This window comes from Dromiciops gliroides, chromosome 3 (genome assembly GCF_019393635.1).
Source record: "Dromiciops gliroides isolate mDroGli1 chromosome 3, mDroGli1.pri, whole genome shotgun sequence".
In the NCBI taxonomy this organism is placed as follows: domain Eukaryota; kingdom Metazoa; phylum Chordata; class Mammalia; order Microbiotheria; family Microbiotheriidae; genus Dromiciops; species Dromiciops gliroides.
Genome location: NC_057863.1, coordinates 147,654,202 through 147,664,195, shown reverse-complemented (window position 1 = coordinate 147,664,195; position 9,994 = coordinate 147,654,202).

Genomic DNA, 9,994 nt, shown 5'->3' with positions numbered 1-9,994 from the left:
TCCTCCTTCCTGTCTCCTCCCAGACCATAGGAGGCTCCTCAAGTTGATTGGCTGGTAACCTTGATAGACAGCACCCATGAGCAAACGTCATTTCCTTATGCCAAGGAAAAGCCACAATGCCTCTGAGGCATTTTCCTCATGGTGGAGCTTTCCCACAGCAAGTCTCAAGTAGGTGGCATCATTCCAATCATTACAGTCCCCCCTTTTGTTCCTTAAGAAACAAAATGTTTCCTTGACGGAACAGTAAAAAGAATATAATAACTATTTCTAACTAATAATATGTAAACAACAATATAGAAAAGGAAGAGAGGAAAGTTTTGTCCAGAGGGGCGATTTTTTTTTTGTCCTCATGAACAGACACTTTGACATTAGTCTTGCAAAGGGAGGGCCTCTGCATAGGGTACATGTTACAGATGATGTATATTATAACAGAAAGGAGATAGTAAAAACTAAAAAAACAAAACAGTTTTCATAGAGTCTCTGATTTCTCTTGTCTTCTTGAAGTGGTAAGATGTCATCAGGAGGAAACTGGATTCTGGTCTGGAAAACTGGATTCTGGACTCTGGTCTGGATTCTGGATTCTGGACTCTGGTCTGGATTCTGGATTGGATGGCATCTTGGCCAACTGGCATCTGATAACTCAGAATAAAGGCAATTAATGTCTTAAATGATAAGTTCCCATAATCAGATAATTATGGGGGTTACCATAAAAGAACAGAGAAATGATGGGATATGAGCATTCCCACACTTGAGCAATATGTACTGCCCATACAGTATGCCAGTTGCATGTATTCCTCTTGTGAAATGAGAGAGAAGAAAGGAACAGACAGGACATTTTAGCTCCTGTACAGGAAACAACAGGGCAGAGAAACTGGAAAATTGAAAATCGTTATCAACCCCCTAAATTTTGTGAGTACTGCAAAAAACAAGGACACTTCTTGAGGGAATGTAGAACTAGAAAACAAGACCTTAAGAGGACAATGACCGAGAGCCTTGAGGAATTCTTTGGGGGAAATTGAAATAATTTTGGAAACTTTTATCAGAAAGGAAACAACCGGAGTAATTATAGGCCTTATTACAGGCAGAATCAAAATGGATATAAATCTTTTCAGGGGGATACAAAGAGACAGTATCAGAATAACCGTAGACCCTATCAGGGAGGAACAAAAGGACAGAACCAGAATCAGGGTAACCATGGACTCCCTCAAAGGGGCGGCTAGGTGGCGCAGTGGATAAAGCACCGGCCCTGGATTCAGGAGTACCTGAGTTCAAATCCGGCCTCAGACACTTAACACTTACTAGCTGTGTGACCCTGGGCAAGTCACTTAACCCCAATTGCCTCACTAAAAAAAAAAAAAAACCCAGCGCTCTCTGCGCAGGCTCCCTTTCCTCCTTCCTGTCTCCTCCCAGACCATAGGAGGCTCCTCAAGTTGATTGGCTGGTAGCCTTGATAGACAGCACCCATGAACAAACGTCATTTCCTGACGCCAAGAAAAAGCCACAATGCCTCTGAGGCATTTTCCTCATGGTGGAGCTTTCCCACAGCAAGTCTCAAGTAGGTGGCGTCATTCCAATCATTATAGCAAATAACTTAACTTTGTTTATCTCAGTTCCTCATTTGTAAAAATGAGCTTGAGAAGGAAATGTCAAACCACTCCAGTATCTTGTGCAAGAAAATCCCCAAAATGAGGTCACAAAGAGTTGAAAAACAACAAAACATTAACATTGATATGTCTAATATAGAATAAAAAAATTCACAAGATGCTAAGGAACTCAAGATAGATTAATATGTTATCATTTGAAGATACCATATTTACAATATAAGTGTCAAGTTTAAAAGCCTTATGCCAAAGGAGGAACTATTATGTAAGTATTATACAGTATGACAGGGTTCCAGATGAGACATTTGTATCCCCTCAAATTTTCTTCACAGAACCTTGTTCCAAAATGTTTTTTTTTTTAAATCTCCCAAACTCTACCAGTACTTCTCTTACTCTTGGTAGATAAGTTAACTTTTTACATGACTCAGAAAATTAGACCCATCTTCCAAACTTTTCTGGCTCCTCTCCTTTAATCCTTTCAAACTTTTAGAGCTCTTACTCATCCTTTTCTATTCTCCATTTTCTGAGGTTGAGATGGCCTTTCTCCTTGTCAAAGCTAACCTTTCTACCTATACCCTTAATTCTATCAAATCTCATCCCTTCTGTGATCTTGCTTCATCACTCATTGCCTTTTTCTGATTCAATTTCAATTCAATTTCAATCTCTCTCTATCCTCTGAATTGACAAATATTTAGGATTTCTGCAATGTGTAATTATCCTAGCTTTGATTACTTAGATATCACCAGTCCTAAAGTGCAAAAACACACACACACACACACACACACACACACACACACACACACAGAGGCCCTTTCCCCTAATCTAGTCAACCCTGTATTATTTGGTGCCCTATTTTCTTTCCTTTTCATTCCCGATGTTCTATAAAGAGTAGTCTAAACTTGCTATTTCTACTTCTTAGCCAATACTTAGTCCCTTGTGGTATAGTTTCCATCACTACTAAAACGGTTTTCTCCAGTCTCACTAATGACTATGGTACCACTCAATTCAGTGGCTTGGTTTTCTATACTCATATGGTTTTATTTCTCTATGGATCTTTTCTCCTACCTGACTATTCATTTCTACTTCTTTTGCTGGCTCCTCATTTTCCTCTTGCTCTTTTAATGTAAGCACCACCAAAGGGTCTGTTATCAGGTCTCTTCTTTCTATTTATCTTCCTTGATCTCATCAATTCCCATGGCTTCAATTATGTTTCTATACAAGTAGCTCTAAAATATGTATTTAAATCTGATCTTTTTTCATTGTGCTATAATCAGTTCTGATATCCTAGAAGAAAGTTGTTCTGATGGGACCTCAAAATCAATATACCCCAAACTACTTCTCCCACTAACTTCTTTATTTCTGCTGATGCTGTCATCATCTCACAATATTCCTTAAGGTTAATACTCTATGCTTTCTGTTAAGTGTATAGAGATAGACTCTGAGGAACAAACATAAAATTTACATCTGAACACATCACTTTTTATCTATCACTCTCCTTAGCAATATATAGCCTCCAAAAGAAATAGCCTATCTATTTCAATTATTAGATTGATTGATCAGAAGATTCTGAGACCAGCATAGACAAATGAAATTGCTTTGGCACTAACATGCTAAATTGAAAACCAGGTTGCATATAATACAGGTTTGAGGTATCATATTCAATCCCCTTTTATTTTCATGTGGCAATATTTATGTATGATGCTTGTAAATTTAGAAGAAGAAAAAAGGGGAAAAGTGCTGATAAGACCCTCAATTTTGGTAATTCAGCACTATTATAGATAATAGTCAAAAAGTTTTCTTCCAAAAATAACATCAGACATGATAGTAATATTATATTATAGAAAATATTATCTATGCATCTGCCTTTATGATCCTTAATAATGTTCTCTTAGAGTTTGCCCATCTTTAATCTTTTCATAACAAACATCTAACCCTATATTCTGTAGAAAAGCAAGATGAAGACCCTAAACTCCCCATGATTATCGTGAATATAAGTAAGCGTAGCTGGCAAGATCAGGTTTTTGTATGCAACTTCAAGAAAAAAAAACAACAACAATGAACTAACTTAATTTTTTCTTTATTCTGTTTGCTTACTTAAATATTTGGGATAATCCTCAGTGGTTTTTCATGATTAATGCAACTTATCTTTTACAAAAATAATAATATGAAAGATTAACAACCAAAAACTATTTCATTATACCCAAAACTAGGTTAATGGGATCACAGTCATATTATTATAATCAATTTTAATGACCAAACAAGAGATAGAGAGGATCAAAGGAAGCATAGTAGTTAGTTTTATTTACATGGAATTGAAAATGTTTGCATAAAAAATCCAATGCTGCCAAAATTAGAAGGAAAGCAGGAAACTGGGGGCAGGGGGGGGGGGATACAGAAAGTTTCTCTGATAAAGGTTTCATTTCTCAACTACATAAGGAACTGATTCAAATTCATAAATAATAAAAAGCATTCCCCAATTGATAAATGATCAAAAGGTAAAACACACTGTTTTCAGAAGAAGAAATAAAAAGTGTCAATACTCATACAAAAAAAATGTTCTAAATCATTATTGATTAGAGAAATGAAGATTAAAACAACTCTGAGGTACCACTTTACATTGAATAGATTGGCTATCATGAAAGAAAATTTAAATTACAAATGATGGAGGGGATGTAGAAAAAATAGAAATATTAATACCTTGTTGGTGGAGTTGTGAACTAGTTCAACTAATATGGAGAACAATCTGTGCATCTTCTTTGACATATTAATACCACTATTAGGTCTGTATCCCAAGAGAAGTCAAAGAAAAAGGAAAAATACATATATGTAACAAAAATATTTATACTAGCTTTTTGTGGTGGTAAAGAATTGGAAACTGAGGGGAAATACATTAATTGAGGAATGGTTGAACAAGTTGTGGTATATGATTGTGATGGAGTACTATTGTGCTATAAGAAATGACAAGGGGGATGATTTCAGAAACCTGGGAATACCTATATAAATTGATGCAGAGTGAAGTGATAAGTACTAGATCTTTGTATACAGTAACAGAAATATCATAAATACAATCAAATGTGAAAGACTTTGCTATTCTGATCAATACAATGATTTAAGCCAATTTGGAAGGGATTTGTGAAAAATGTTATTTAGCTGCAGAGAGAGAACTAAGGAATTAAGTAACAATTAAGGTATAGATTTTTTTTACTAGTTTTTCCCTGCTTTTTTTTTTTAATAATTGTTCTAATTTCTCACCCCCAAAAATGTAGCTTCTAATGATTATTGCCTATTGTATTTCTCTTTAGGAATATCCTTCCTCAGCAATTGGCAGTTGACAGACATTAGGCTAGTATTAATCTTAAAATTATTTTATTTTTACATTGTGTTTATTTCTCAAAAAGTATCCCTCATGCTCATCCCTAAGAGCATATTCATTTTTCAGAATGTAGTCTAAATATGAATATAAGATATGGATCTTTTTTGAGTATTACATGCTTTAACTTTATAGGATTTGAAAAGTACTTTAACAATTTGTAATTTTCTTCCTTTTAGTTTTTGTCTTTTTTAAAAAATGTTTATTTTTTCTGTTTATGTCATCTAACTTCATTCAAGTGATTTTCATTTGTTTTCTCTCATTACTCATGTTATTTTACCACCCAAACATACAACTTAATTTTGACCTCACTTATTTTTAGAAATTTATTTTTCAGATACAAAAAACATGCACTATTTTTATCCTTTGCTTTGGCTTTTTTTCATTAAATTAATTTAAATATCCAACATAGGTAAGTAAGATTATTCACGACTAACTTTTAGTCGTTTTACTGCATTTTTACTTTATACAGTGAATTCTTTCCTTTCAGGCCAGTATTTTTTCTTTTTTTTCTTTCTGACTCTGCTATTCCATTCACAAATAAAACAACATTTAGTATATTCTAGTTGCAATTACATATGGATCTCCAAATGTATGGCAAAGATACTTTATATAATTGATTCTTCCCTAATGAATTATCATAATTGGAATGTATTTTGGTGCCCTCTAACAGAAGATTCCATTTATTAATATAGAATGGGAGTTCTTAACCTGGGGTTCAATAGGAGGGGGGAAAATGATTATCTTTATTTTCACTATTTTCTAACTGATATTTAGCATTTCCTTCAATTTTGAATGTAAACAACAAACATTATTCTGAGAAGAGGCCTGTGGGCTTTACCAGACTACCAATGAAATCCATTACATTAAAAAAAGTGGTTAATAACTTGTTTTTAAAGCTCAACAGTTAGCCTGACTTTTGGATATTAACATCACAAACAAAGTCATTTAATCGCACTTGAGGTTTTACCTAAGAATCTCAGGTTATTTTATATGTGTGGAAAATGACATATCTGGCCTCCTTTCTTGCTATGCTGAACCTCATGATTAACATCTGAATCATTAAGTTTACTTTTATTACTATCCAAGTTTTTGCTGCTTTCAAAACTGCTATTTCTTAATTTTAAAATATGTTTTATATGTAATTTGAATACAGGATAGCATGTTTAGACTTTGAAATAATAATTCTTAATTAATATGAGACAATATTTGGTAAACTAAAATAATAATCATTAAAATATTTTCTCTAAATAATAGGAATCACAAATACCATGTAGTTTAGCCATTAAGTAGTCTGACACAAAGATACAGCACAAGTGAAGAGCTGAGGCTTTATCATCTTGACCTATTTTATATTCAAAGGAGAGTTCGGGGGCAGCTAGGTGGCACAGTGGATAGAGTACCGGCCCTGGATTCAGGAGGACCTGAGTTCAAATCTGGCCTCAGACCCTTGACACTTACTGGCTGTGTGACCCTGGGCAAGTCACTTAATCCCCATTGCCCCGTGTAAAAAAACAAAAACAAAAACAAAGGAGAGTTCATAGACTTTGTAAAAAAGGAATAAAATTTAATCACTGCAATTCAAAAGTATCTCATTGCAAACATAACACCCCCCCACACACACACACGCAAATACAAACATACTCTATTTGGATGATTGACAAACAAATGAGGCATTCTGAGAATTTAAGAAATCAACACTGACAGTTGCAAAGTACAACATACCTGAGCAAACAGAATTAGAAATGATGATGTTCATCAATGATGCTTGGCACACAAATGACCAAACAACCAGCTACATACTGTGAGTTTTTCCATATGACTAGACTCTTGTGATCATGGTCTAAACATTCCTTGCCATACAACATACAGTCTGAGATTTCATAAAGCATTAAAAAGAAGCTAGCTAATAATTTCTCATGAAACTCATTTCCCTACCCCTGGAACAACTTTATTACCACTTTATATTGCATATTTCTTAATCAAAATCCAAGCCACTTTATAATAACTGGCAATAAAATGAAGTTTTCATTTCTAAATTTATCATGAAAACACACCTAAAATAAATTTTCATGTGATACTACTTCTCATCTACACAATTTTTGATCAACAAACTTACCCTGCCTTGGTTAGACCATTTATGGGGTATCAATGAGCATTTCTAAGTGATATATTTTAGAAGAGGTATTGAAAAGCTGAAACACTTTTCTCAGACGTAGCAAAAGATAAGGGATTCAAAATAATGTTATATGAGGATTTGTTAAAGAAAGAAAGAATGATATTTTACCTTTGAGAAGTAAAGATTTAGGGAGAGTACAATTACTATCATCAAATATCCAAAGGGTTATGATAGAGATTCAGGATTAGATTTATTCTGCTAATTCTTGAAGACAAAAACCTACAGAGTGGTAACCCTCTCAACAGTGTTCCAGGTTAACCAAGATTCCCCCTCAGACCTCACATAGTATTTTGGTCCTCCTATTTTACAATATGCTTGTAGTATAATATTTGATATTATAGCTCTTAGAAATGTATCTTATCCCCCTACTAAAAAATGAACTCCCAGAAGGAAGGGCATTTGTCTTATGCTTAGCTCATATCTGACCCAGGTTTCAACACATTAATCTGCACTTAATAGGAGTTTTTTTTAAAGTAGTAAATGAGTTTTAAAGTAGGATAAATGAGTTCAAGAATGGAGGGATAACTTTGTTAAGTGTTACTACAGAAGTCATGCAGGAGGTAGGCACCTGTCCTGAGTCTTTAAGGAGAGTTTCAACAGATGAAGAGCAGTACAAGTCAGTGAACTTGGAATTCTGCTGCAGTCTTATCAGAGGAGATCTATTCCCCCAGAGTAAGTATTGTCATCACAGAGTTAGAAAGAGTAAGATTAATGATAATTTTTAGAGTATAATTCCTTAGAAACAAGGGAATTTAACTAAAACTTTTGTGCATCATCTAGCTAAACCATTATTGGCTTGTTCAAAAATTGCCTAAAATTTTTGCTCATGCTAGATCAGTACATTTTTAAATGCCTCCATCTCCCTTTGCTTTCCTGAGCATAAAACATTATTAGCTTTGGGGTTTCAAATCTATTCAGGTGGAGCCTAAAATTCTGGGAATTGCTGGTTACTGGGATCATGTCTCTTGGGAACTGACACATAGTGAAATACAGGGTTGATATAAAGATAATTAGTATATTCATTTGAGGAATGGATGAACAAGTTGTGGCATATGATCATAATGAAATATGAAGCTATGGTATAAAAATGATGAGCTTCATGGGCTTAGAAAAACATGGATAGACTTGCACAAAATAATGAAGAGTGAAAGAGCAGAACCAAGAGAACATTGTATATAATAACAGCAATATTGTTTTAAGAACAACTATGAGCAGGTCAGTCATTTTAGCTATTAGAAATACCCAAATTAGCTACAAAGGACAGGTAAAGGTAGGCATAATAATAGCACCTACCTAGCAGGTGCTGTTGTGAGGAACAATGAGGTAATATTTGTAAAGTATTTAGTTATTATTGTTTGTCCTTCTTTTTATAAGAGGACTAAGACATGAGGAAGGTGATGTTATGACTTGCGATAAATTGGATTTAAGTAAGGCAGGGCTGTGAATAATAACCAGCCTGGCTCTCTCCTTCAGAGCCATCTGGCAAGATATATATCAGGACAACTGGAGATAGCCTCAGATTTGGTGAGAAACCTTGGTCTTTTTAAGCTAAGGTCTTTCCCAGACCTCAGTTTGCCTGAGACAATGCCCATTCATTGATTAAGGCTAGGTAAGAAATGAGGCAAGGTTTCACACAATTCAGTGTCTTGTGTTAAATGATTTAAGTATTGAGGCAGCTGTGTAGCACAAAATAGAATGCTGAGCCCAGAGTCAGGAAGACCTGACTTCAAATATGACCTTAAACACTTAATTATTATGTGACCCTTCCCTTTTCCCTTCCCCCTTCTTTCCCCTTTCTCCCTTCTCCTTTCTTTGCCCCTTTCCCCTTCCCTATGCCATATCACTATTGTCTGATATTGGGCTTGCACTCCACTAAAGCCAATTTATATCTTTCAGATGATTTGTTGTCATCTTACCCAGCTCTCACTTTTAGACATGTGAAGCTTTGGGGCCTGTTTTATTTCCAAAAGCTAAATTTGATTTAGATTTGTACTTTAATTCATCCCTTAAATTTAAAATTTAAATTAAATTTTATCATTCAAATTTATTTAATTTATATCTTATTAGATTCAGTTCAATGTTCTAGCCAATTCAGACCTTTTTTGAATCTGGAGTCTTTTCCAAGGTATTTAGTTATCTATCTACCTTTCTTTCTTTCCTTTTTTTTTTTGGTCATTTGAAAATTTTATAAGCATGTCATTCTTGTCTTTATCTAAGTTACAGATAAAAAATGTTAAACAGCACAGGGCTAAACACAAACCCTGTTGTTTATTACCTTATTAATCATGTTCAACAAATAATGCTGTTCTGAAGAGACAAGACATGCAAACACTGAGGAAGTCTAGATAGACTGAATGCCTCACTGGGTCAAACTGACAATGGTCTATCAATCTACAAAGCGTAATGAAGAATATGGAAAGTAGAAATGGCAGTCTGAGGTGCTTGTACACTATTCTTTATAAACTGTAACTATAATGTCAATGAATCTTTTACTGTTTCCAATTTTACCATGAAAATATCAACATAGTGTGGGGACCAGTTTTTAATTGGGGAGTGCTAGCTAAGTGGCTCGCCGAAATATTAGGGTAAGGAAGGAGACCGGCAGCCTCCATCAAAACAGAACAAGATTTATTTGAACAAGAACGAACTTAAAAAAAACCACAAACAGGATCAGTAGGATTTAGGGAAAGGAAATAAAATGGGGAAAGGGAAATTATAATACCTGAAAAATACCACTACCCAGCAATCAGCTGAAAATACACAGCAGAATGCCTGTGGCTTTCCAGCTTCCACCTCGAATGCCCAATTCTCCTCCCCCAAACCTAGAAACACCCCACACAGCCC